The 10,103-nt window shown below is 38.9% G+C and overlaps 1 long non-coding RNA gene across 3 annotated transcripts; it reads left to right on the forward strand.

Moving 5' to 3' along the window:
* The first annotated feature begins 695 nt into the window (after window positions 1-695).
* Window positions 696-6,728, forward strand: LOC308671378. Of its 3 annotated transcripts, XR_014027186.1 has the most exons (6): window positions 696-959; window positions 1,048-1,168; window positions 3,745-3,915; window positions 4,719-4,847; window positions 5,545-5,672; window positions 6,123-6,728. It is a non-coding gene; the product is annotated as an uncharacterized lncRNA (long non-coding RNA). The 3 variants fall into 3 exon arrangements; XR_014027187.1 differs by having other exon boundaries at window positions 699-1,168; XR_014027188.1 differs by lacking the exons at window positions 696-959; window positions 1,048-1,168; window positions 3,745-3,915 and having other exon boundaries at window positions 3,964-4,847.
* The last annotated feature ends 3,375 nt before the right edge of the window (window positions 6,729-10,103 follow it).

Below are 10,103 nucleotides of genomic sequence, written 5' to 3' on the forward strand. Positions count from 1 at the left end.
ATTGTAATCATTTAATCCAAGGAATAAGAATCAAAGAGATTCGTTGTTGAGTATTTATTATGAAGAAATGTTACATAAGAATTCTGGCAAGTGCCCTAGTTTCAGATGAGACACTTATAATGACATCCCTTAAACTCTCCTGAAGATGTTACCTAGCCTGGTAATGAAATGTTCAGAAACCAACCCACAAGAACGAACCTTCACCCTCATCCTTACATGTTTCATGGACCTATAATGAGACAATTTAGGGCAGCCAAACTTGCCAATCTCCATATTCTCTTTCAATGCAGAAAGTCTCTTGTGAAGGCTCCTTCTGTTCCTTGTTATCAGAACTGCTGCAACTTTGCTTAGTAAGAGAAATAACTCCCACAGAGACTAATCATGTTAACCATATTTCATTTGTGTTAACTTTATAACAAATGAGAAGATACAGTACTTAATTCAGGTCCACCTCCTGCATTTTTCAGAGCGAGTTTTTCTTAATATCAAATAAAGTCCATTGAGGCACCCATTACATAAGCTTCACTTGCGTAATGGTGAATGACAACTTGGCAACTCTTCAGTGTTGGAAAAATAAACGAACCTGTGATAATATCATGCAGAAAAGAAGTGACAGAGCCTCATCCTTTCCAGATGAAGCCTTACTCAAGAGGAAGAATCCATGACTAACTCACAGATGTCTTCAGCTTTTATTTTATTCTAGTTTCGTGTTTGTGTGGGATCTCTAACAAACACAAGAGTTGTGGTGCCCAGACTTGTGGCTACATCCTAAGACTTGATTGGTTCATTGCAAGCTGTTATTGGCTTGAGATGGAGAGAAGATAACAGGCAGGAAACCAACCAATGATAAAATTCCACGAAAACATGTCTCAATCAAGAATTCCTCAGCCGCTACAAAACGCACCATCTTCTGAGGAGATGACAGGAAATGAGCCTTCAGACCAAGGCAAAGAACCGAGGTACTGTTTCCTGATGTATCTTTGAAGACTTATTGTGACAAATTATTTTCTTCCAGGGCCAGATTACTGAGATAATATCTGGGTTTAGTCCTATTTGTAGCTGATTTCTTCTTGTATCTTGCTGGTGATACATGGAGCATTAAAACAGCCATTTATACCTGCGACTTTGTTCTCCAAGTTGAAGGATAATCTCACCAGGAAAGAAACAGGTGAGTTTTTATCCATGAAGGGATCTAAATTTTTAAATAAATCCCATTTCCCATTCCCTGAAGGCTGGTGTTAGCTTCATAGAAGAGAAAAATACTCAAGAAACTGTACAGCAGGGGTGTCAAACTCGTGTCACAATGTATTGTGACTTTTTCCCCCATTGCTGGCAATGGGCTGGGTGCAGTTTTGCTATGACGCATCTGGCCCGTGGGCTGGCAGTTTGACACCCCTGCTGTACAGTATTCCTTTCCATGTAATTTTTTTTAAAAAAAATCAACTGTCTTTCCCCTTTCATCATGCAATAACAGCACTTCAGGAGTCAGAATTTGATTGAAATTGAATTTTTTAAAATCTTTAAGTAAATGTATTAATTAAAATGTGTGCTTCAATTTTTTTGTAATTTTAATTTCATATTAAGATGTCTTTCAAAATACAACCTTTCTTCTGCCAATCTGCCTCTTAAGCGTGATCTCTCTCTGTGTCCTCTCTCTCTGTGTCCTTGTAGCAAGAGATATTTAAGCATCAGAAATTGAGAATAATTGAACATGCTGATGAAGCCCTAGCCAGTCATACCAAATGGGAAAAAAAATGTTTTGGTCCCTTTTCCTGGAAAATACTTCTGGTTAACAGGCTTTTAAAACTGCATGCTGCACCTGTTGTGCTGGTATCTGAGCAAATAATAAGTGGAAGATTTAATAAATAAACAAATTAGGTGGGAAAAGTTTTGGCAAGTGGATGTTGTTCTATGTTGTCTCTGAGGCAATGTCCACATTTTGAGTGAAGATGACTTACAATGGAAAAGAATGCCTCCATTTTGGCTTGCTAGAGACACAAGCGTTCTGTACGTGATTAAAACTCCCAGTGCATGTAACTGAGTTTCTGCAAACTTTGCTGACTCATAGTGAAGAGGTGATTAAGCTGAAAAGCTTATTAGATGAGAAGCAAAACTTCTTCAAAGAAAAACAAGAAAGTCCAGTTGCCTCATTAGAAAGCATCTTTGGGGCAACTATGACCTCGATGACTGGGAATCTCCATAGACAATAGACTAAGTCTTAAGAAGTTGGAAGAATTTGTAATTTTTTTCTTTTTAATTAATTTTTATCATTATGCTTTTAGATTGGTTACAATATACAACGGAACAATGAGATAAATATGTGGTTGAAAGGGTTGAAATTTACCTCATATTACAAACTTAAAGAGAATTTTTACAAAATCATGTTTAGTAGTAAAAAGGCGAGAAAAATTTGGAGGCAAATACATACACTAATCCAAAATTAGTAAAAAGTAATATACAATTGGAACCAGAGGCTTTTCTTTTTGGGGATTAGTGGATAGACAGCTAGGAAAAGAACTATGAAATTTTGTTGTTATGTGTGATAAGTGGTGTGAGATTATTCTATCTCAAAATTGGAGGATTTGGTACTAGCCACAATGGAGGAATGGTGGGTGGAAATGATAGAATTTGCAGAGATGGCCAAACTGACCTCCTTGATTAAAAAAAGAGGTAATGTATATGTTTATTGAAGGGACGTGGTGGCTCAGTGGGCTAGGATGCTGAGCTTGTCAATCAGAAGGTCAGCAGTTTGGCGGGTCGAATCCTGAGTGCCGCGTAACAGAGTGAGCGCCTGTTACTTGTCCCAGCTTCTGCCAACCTAGCAGTTGGAAAGCACGTAAAAATGCAAGTAAAAAAATAGGGACCAAGACGGTGGGAAGGTAACAGTGCTCCGTGCGCCTTTGGCGTCTAGTCATGCCGGCCACATGACCACGGAGACGTCCTCGGACAAGCGCTGGTTCTTCGGCTTTGAAACGGAGATGAGCACCGGCCCCTAGAGTTGGAAACGAGTAGCACGCATGTGTGGAGGAACCTTTACCTTTACCCTTTATATGTTTATTGCTAATTAGAAACCCCTCATAAACTTATTGTATAAACAGATCTTATGGTTTTTGGCTCTGAGGATTAGAAGAAGTAGATAATAGAAAATGGAGAGCTTTTCTTTTTGTAATCATAGAGTAAGAGGTAATTTTGCAAAGAAAATTGGAAGCTACTTCTTTTAATTCTTTTAATTTTTTCTTCTTTTTGTACTTTTTGTCTTTGTCTTTTTCCCTTTTTTCTCTTTAGTTTATATTAGTTCTTTGTTAATTTTTATCTTCTTTTCAAAACTCGTAATAAAAATTTATCTAAAACAATATGTTATGTTTTTATCTTGGTTGCCCAGGGTTCCACAGGTTAAATGGGCAATTTGTTTAAAACTCAATCCATCCATCCAGTGTGTCATGTTTTATAAATGTGATCACTTCAGAAAGCACAAATCCTCTTTAGAGACCTTTCCTTCTTTTCCAAATATCATAGTGAGAATTTTGTTTTCATTTCATTTTATTTCATTTTTTCATTCATTCAATTTACTGCCTATGCCACCCTCTCACTCTGCAAAGTGACTTTTTAAATTAACTATTTTAACACATTTTTAAAACGTTAACAATAAAAAAATAAATTGTTATTTAGAGTATGTTTGATGCTTTCACTTTTCATTTTGCCCAAAAGCAAGGCTAAAGGAATCCTTTCCCCCCCCCCAAGCAGCTCTTTCCATGTCTACCTTTGTTAAGAACAAAACAGTGGCACAACCTGAAGATAAAGGAAACTTAAAGAAATTTAAACAGTTTGAAAAGAGAAGAGACATGGTAAATAAATCACATAAAATATCATGGGAGAAGCAAATGGAAGATTTATTCAACGCATTCAAGCCACCAGGTGATTTTTTTTCATTTCTCTTGTCCTTGAGATATTTCCAAACCATGACTACATCCTTAATCATTTAGTCAATACAGAAATGAAGTGTATTTTCCTGTTTTATGAGACATGCTTATTTATTTAATTTATCAAATATATTTGCCACCCATCTCGGGGTTCCGGTGACTCTGAGCTAAGGTTAGGGATTACAGAAGGTTGATGCTAAATTATTCCAAAAACTTCCTGTGCAGAACTGATGCCATATGATGCATGGATACATTCTGATATCAGATTAACCATCTATTTTTTCCCATTTGTAATCTTGACTGTAACTGAGTGATGGTTCATACAGTTCTTTGGAATCAGTTTTAAGCCATCTACTGTTAATGTACATTGCTTAAAATGGATTCGTTCATCTCTTTGTAAGGAAGCCAGTTCAAGGCATTAGATTTTACAGAGAAAGAGGCCAAACATAGCAATAGAGGAAGTGTGCATTCTTGCACATATTTGGGAATATCTTGTTGGAAGTTGGTTTATGAATACATAAATCTGTAGTTGTCCAAGGAATAAAGAGAAGGAGAGGAATGGAATTTATTTTTTACTTCTTTTTAAAATTCCCCATTGTTTCTTTCTGCAACATCTCAAGATTCTTCATCTATATCTTAAGAAACAGTGCTGATCCCAAACTTTCAGTGACATTAGCAACTTTAAAGGTATTACATTCCAATATTTTCACTGGAATGTTCATTGGAATATTCAGCATTTGGAACATTCTCTTTGCTTGTGTTTTATATGTTGATATGCATATGTGCATATTCCTGTAGATTCTTCAGGATCTTCTGCACAAAAGGTGAAACAACCCTGGCAGTTTAAATTTTGGGATATTAGCAATCAGTTTCTCAGTGTGGTGAACAACGAGCTGATAGCAAGTCCACAAAATTCAAATTCACCAGGTAACAATAAAATCTCTTATATTTTGCTGGAATATTTTAGTCCTAGTATTAGCCAAATTATTGACGGGACATCTTTGATGTTAGTAATTATTATAGTCACCAAGATTCGGACTGATCCATCACAACAATGATGGAGCTATCAGGATTTGTTATCCAACAGTGAGTTACAAAAAACTGAAAACCATAGTTTAAAGACAACCTCTGAATGGTCCATTCTCTGTCAACAAAAGAAAATGAACAGATTTTTTCCAAAAAGCTTAAGGTTTTCATAAGTTTTCAGTATTACTTTCATTATGTTTGTAAATGTCTGGTGGTAGATTTATTGCTTTCATATAATTTAACTGCTGTCTAATTCCTATTTGTTGATGTTTTCTTGTGATCGGCCTTCCAGCCGATTGCAGCACACACACACACACACACACACACACACACACAAAAACAGAGGGTGGGGCAAGAATTATCTGAACATTTCCACTAAGTCTACACTGATCTAAATAATTTGGAATTCCCAATGATTCTTTGTGTCATGTCCATCTTCTTCTACTCCACCTTAGTTACAATTATCTGCTATTTATTTTGGTAAAGCATATTATTAACCTTCAGTCAGTGTTTCTCAGTCAACATTTCCAAATCAATGAAACCATTTCGTTTTGCCACAAATGCATGACTCTGTTTCTTTCATATTATTTTCCCCCAGAGAGTTCTTTTGATGTAGTTCCTAATACCTCCTTAGATTCAAAAAGGAATCCAATCTTTATAGGTGCTAATAATCGTGTTCTGTCCTGTATAAAGTCTGGTGATGGACAGCTTCAATTAAAGCTCATGGTGAGTATTTCATTTGTACTCAATTCTTTTTCCTAGAAAAATAGCTGGTTCTCCTTTTTCACTAGGATTAGGATTGTGTCTACTCTGTGAAATAAGAGGACTCACAATCTGCTCGTAAATAAGCATGTGCCAGATTATAATAAATGCTACCTTTCTCCATCATTGTTTCCCCTGACATAATTAGTGACAGGGTTTTTTTGTGTTTTACTTTTCACAAATAAATTAAATTGTAGTTCTGGACTTCTCAGTATGGAAAAGCAAAGAGTACTGCTGAGTCTACTACATGTGTAATTAAAAGCTTCCCGTGGTTGCAAGTTCTAAATCAGAAACAGTGATACTCCTTAAGTGGGAAGAAGTCTTCTGCAAAGCCATTCTCCATTAATCTTGTAGCCACGATGTCATGTGGTATAATATACTTTGTTTTGCTAAAGAAGGCTTCCTTTTTTTTAGGAGGAAAATATTATGAACTTGTATAGAACACCAGAAAATTTCAAGAATTTCACTTTCTACAGCAAAAGTGATGGCAGGCCAGAGATTTGCACTTTTGAATCTGCAGAGTTCGCAGATTGGTTCGTAAGCACTTCATCAGAGTCAAACAAGCCTATTCGTTTAAGTCAAAAAGGAGGACCTGAAAACATCTTGTTTTATTTTACGAAGATATCTTAAATCAAATTTATAGATGGAGAAGATAGTTATTTTGGTGCAGAAGAAGCAAAGGAAGAAGCTGGAGTCAAGAAAGGATCCAGCTTAGAATCACAATTGATCCAAGTCCACCCCCTCTTGATTTCCATTTTGTCTAGCACCAATTTAATGCTGACTGTTAATTAAGCAGATTCTTGTTAACTAATATTTTTCATCTTTGATCTAGGGATTTGTAAAAACTAGCACCCACAAAATATCCTTTGCAACCAATACCGTTTTCCAGCTTGTGGGTGAGAATTTGCATTAACCAGTGAATTAATTTTTTGCATTTCTTTGGACTCACATTTTGTACATGGGGCTACTGGCATTTCTTAACGTATTTTAACGTATTAATAAAAATACGATTCACAAGTATGCTTGGTTCTTTATCTTGCTAATAATTTCCTGTTGGAGCGAACGATCCTCATTTAGTGTGGAGTTGATTCCCTAACACGTTTCACTCATGCCTGTACTGTTTGAGACATGGATGCCAGGACATGTGACAGCTGAAACCAATGCAGCAATAATGGGCTCTAACCAGAAAAGCAGGGATAAGAGGACGCAAATCCAGCACACCAAAGAGAGAAGGGGAACTCTCTAATCGGTGTTTCTCAACCTTGGCAACTTAATGTTGTGACTCAGGGCCAGCCTGTGGGTCCGACAGCCGGCTCCGATGTATCGGATGACTCAGATGAGGGGGAGGAGGGAAACGAACCGGCTGATGATGGTTTGGAGGCTTTGCAGAGCCCTCAGCCGGGGACCTCTTCTCAGCTGCGTGAGCCCGAGAGTGCGGAGGAAGATGACCCACAGCTGGCCCTGTTCAAGGACGCCCGACGCAGGAGGCAGTCGAGCAGGAACAAACAAAGAAAGACTGCGGGACTCCTCGGGAGGAGGCACAGGGAGACCACGCCCTGAGCTCTCTATAAAAGGAGTGTTTGGGGAGGGGCTGGTTGCTGAAAGCAACTTTTCCGCTTGAGAAGACAAGCTCTAGTGTTTTTGTTAACTGCGTAATAAATCTTGGCAGATGCCTTTTAGCCTTGGACGCTCTCCAGTTTCTTCTTTCTGAATAGGGGTTTGCCTCATTACAAGGCCAGAAGAGGGCTGGTTCAGAACACTTAAAGAAGGGTGGACTTTAACTCTCAGAATCACCCAGCCACCATAGCCGGCTGGGGGATTCTGGGAGTTGAAGTCCACCCATCTCCAAGTCACCAAGGTTCAAAAATGCTGCTCTAATTGAAAGGGATGAGGGTAATTTAGGCGTGGGAAGAGTAGCTAACAAAGATGTGGAAATGATAGAGTTCCACCTCTGCTCCTGTATACAGGTAGTCCTTGACTTACGACTACAAGTTAGCCGGGAATTTATGTTGCTTTATATTACTAAGTGAGGAATTTGTTAAGTGAGTTTTGTCCCCCATTTTACAACTTTTCTTGCCCTATTTGTGAAGCCAATCGCTGCAGTTGTTAAATTAGCAATACGGCTGTTAAGCGAATCTGGCTTCCCCATCAACTTTGCTTGTCAGAAGGTCACAAAAGGGGAATCACATGACCCCGGGACATTAAAACAAGCCTTGGTGGAGCAGTGGGCTAATGCCTCCTTAAGTAACACCAGCTGCCTGCAATTAGTGCAGGTTCGAGTCCCACCAGGCTCAAGGTTGACTCAGCCTTCCATCCTTCCGAGGTGGGTAAAATGAGGACCCAGATTGTTGGGGGCAATTAAGCTGACTTTGTAATAATGCCGCTTGGGGGGGGCGAAAGCCCTAATAAGCAGGCATATGCATAGAATGAAGGCTACTGCTAAGCTTGTAAGCCGCCCTGAGTCTTCGGAGAAGGGCGGGATATAAATGGAATTAAAATAAAATAATAAATAATAAATAAAAATAAATAATGATCTAGCGAAGGGTTAGAATAAACTGAATTTGGGGGGAAATGAGAGCCCCGCTGTTAATGGATTCAACTGCTCCGCCTTGGTGGAGCAGTGGGCTAATGCCTCCTTAAGTAACACCAGCTGCCTGCAATTAGTGCAGGTTCGAGTCCCACCAGGCTCAAGGTTGACTCAGCCTTCCATCCTTCCGAGGTAGGTAAAATGAGGACCCAGATTGTTGGGGGCAATAAGCTGACTTTGTAATAATGCCGCTTGGGGGGAGGCAAAAGCCCTAATAAGCAGGCATATGCATAGAATGAAGGCTATTGCTAAGCTTGTAAGCCGCCCTGAGTCTTCGGAGAAGGGCGGGATATAAATGCAATTAAAATAAAAAAATAAATAAAATAAAACCGTCCTAAATGCGAGCCAGTTGTCAAGCATCCAAATGGAAATCAGGTGAACCCGTGGAAGCTACAACAGGCAGACGTGTGAAAAATGGTCCTAACTCACTTTTTTCCGGTGCCATTGTAACTTTGAATGGTCACTAAACAAACTGTTGTAAGTTGAGGACTACCTGTTCTGTGTTTGACCAGGAAGAGATGGTGGTTTCTTCTTTCTGACCTCCTTGACTGTACCTGAGGTTGGAGTTCTGGTTTGAGGAGAGTTGCTTAGCAGCAGCAACACAAATAAGTAGATATCTTATCTGATCGCTGATTATCTGAGTTTCTCAGATGGGTGTATAAGGAAAGAGAGAATAAAAAAAGTCCTGGGACTTCCAGAGCTAAAGGGAGGGATCTAACAAAAGCTAGCAACCTCAGAAGCAATGTAAGACCAGGCAAGTATAACCACATTCCACTCTGGAAAATGAATGGCTCTTAGTCAGTGATGACACAATGGAGGGAAGAAGAGATATAAAATTTGAAAATGTCTAGTTTAATGAAAAGAAGGACTACAGGTGACATGACAGCAGGGTTGCAATATCGAAGGGGCTGACACACACACACACGCACACACACACACACACACACACACACGGGATCAACCTATTGTCCAAAGCACCAGAAGGCAGGACAAGAAGCAACGGATGGAAACTAATCAAGGAGAGAAGCAACCTAGAACTAAGGAGAAAATTCCTGATAGTGAGAACAATTAATCAGTGGAAGGGCTTGCCTCCAGAAGTTGTGGATGCTCCATCACTGAAGGTTTTTAAGAAGAGACTGGACGATCATTTGTCTGAAATCAAATAGGGTCTATAAAGTTCCTTCCAACTCTTTTATTCTTTTATTCTGAACCTCAAGCCTAATCCCTCCTTCCTTCCCTCTCTCTCTGTGTTTTTGTAAGTATGTGTATGTATATGTATACATATCCATCTGTTTGTCTGCCTGCCTGCCTGCCTGCCTGCCTGCCTGCCTGCCTGCCTGCCTGCCTATCTATCTATCTATCTATCTATCTATCTATCTATCTATCTATCTATCTATCTATCTATCTATCTATCTATCTATCTATCTATCTATCCATTATCTCTATCTCTCTATCTCTCTCTGTCTGTCTGTCTGTCTGTCTGTCTGTCTATCTATCTATCTATCATTTATCCATCATCTCTATATCTGTCTGTCTGTCTGTCTGTCTGTCTGTCTATCTATCTTTCTATCTAGGCTTTGAATCTGTTCTTCAGATTCTGAGTTTGGGTCTGGGGTGAAGTCTAATCAGATAACAAGGACAAGTGTTCACCTGTCATAGTAAAGCGATCTTGTTGGATTGGTTTTGATTTAGTGGGTTGTATGGATCTACTGACTGTAATTTGTAAATCATAGCTTATGATTTAACATATTGTGCAAACTGAGCCAAGTGTAATTTGTTTACAATCAACTATAGTTGCAACAACGAAC

Source organism: Vipera berus (assembly GCF_964194415.1).
Source record: "Vipera berus genome assembly, chromosome: 8".
In the NCBI taxonomy this organism is placed as follows: domain Eukaryota; kingdom Metazoa; phylum Chordata; class Lepidosauria; order Squamata; family Viperidae; genus Vipera; species Vipera berus.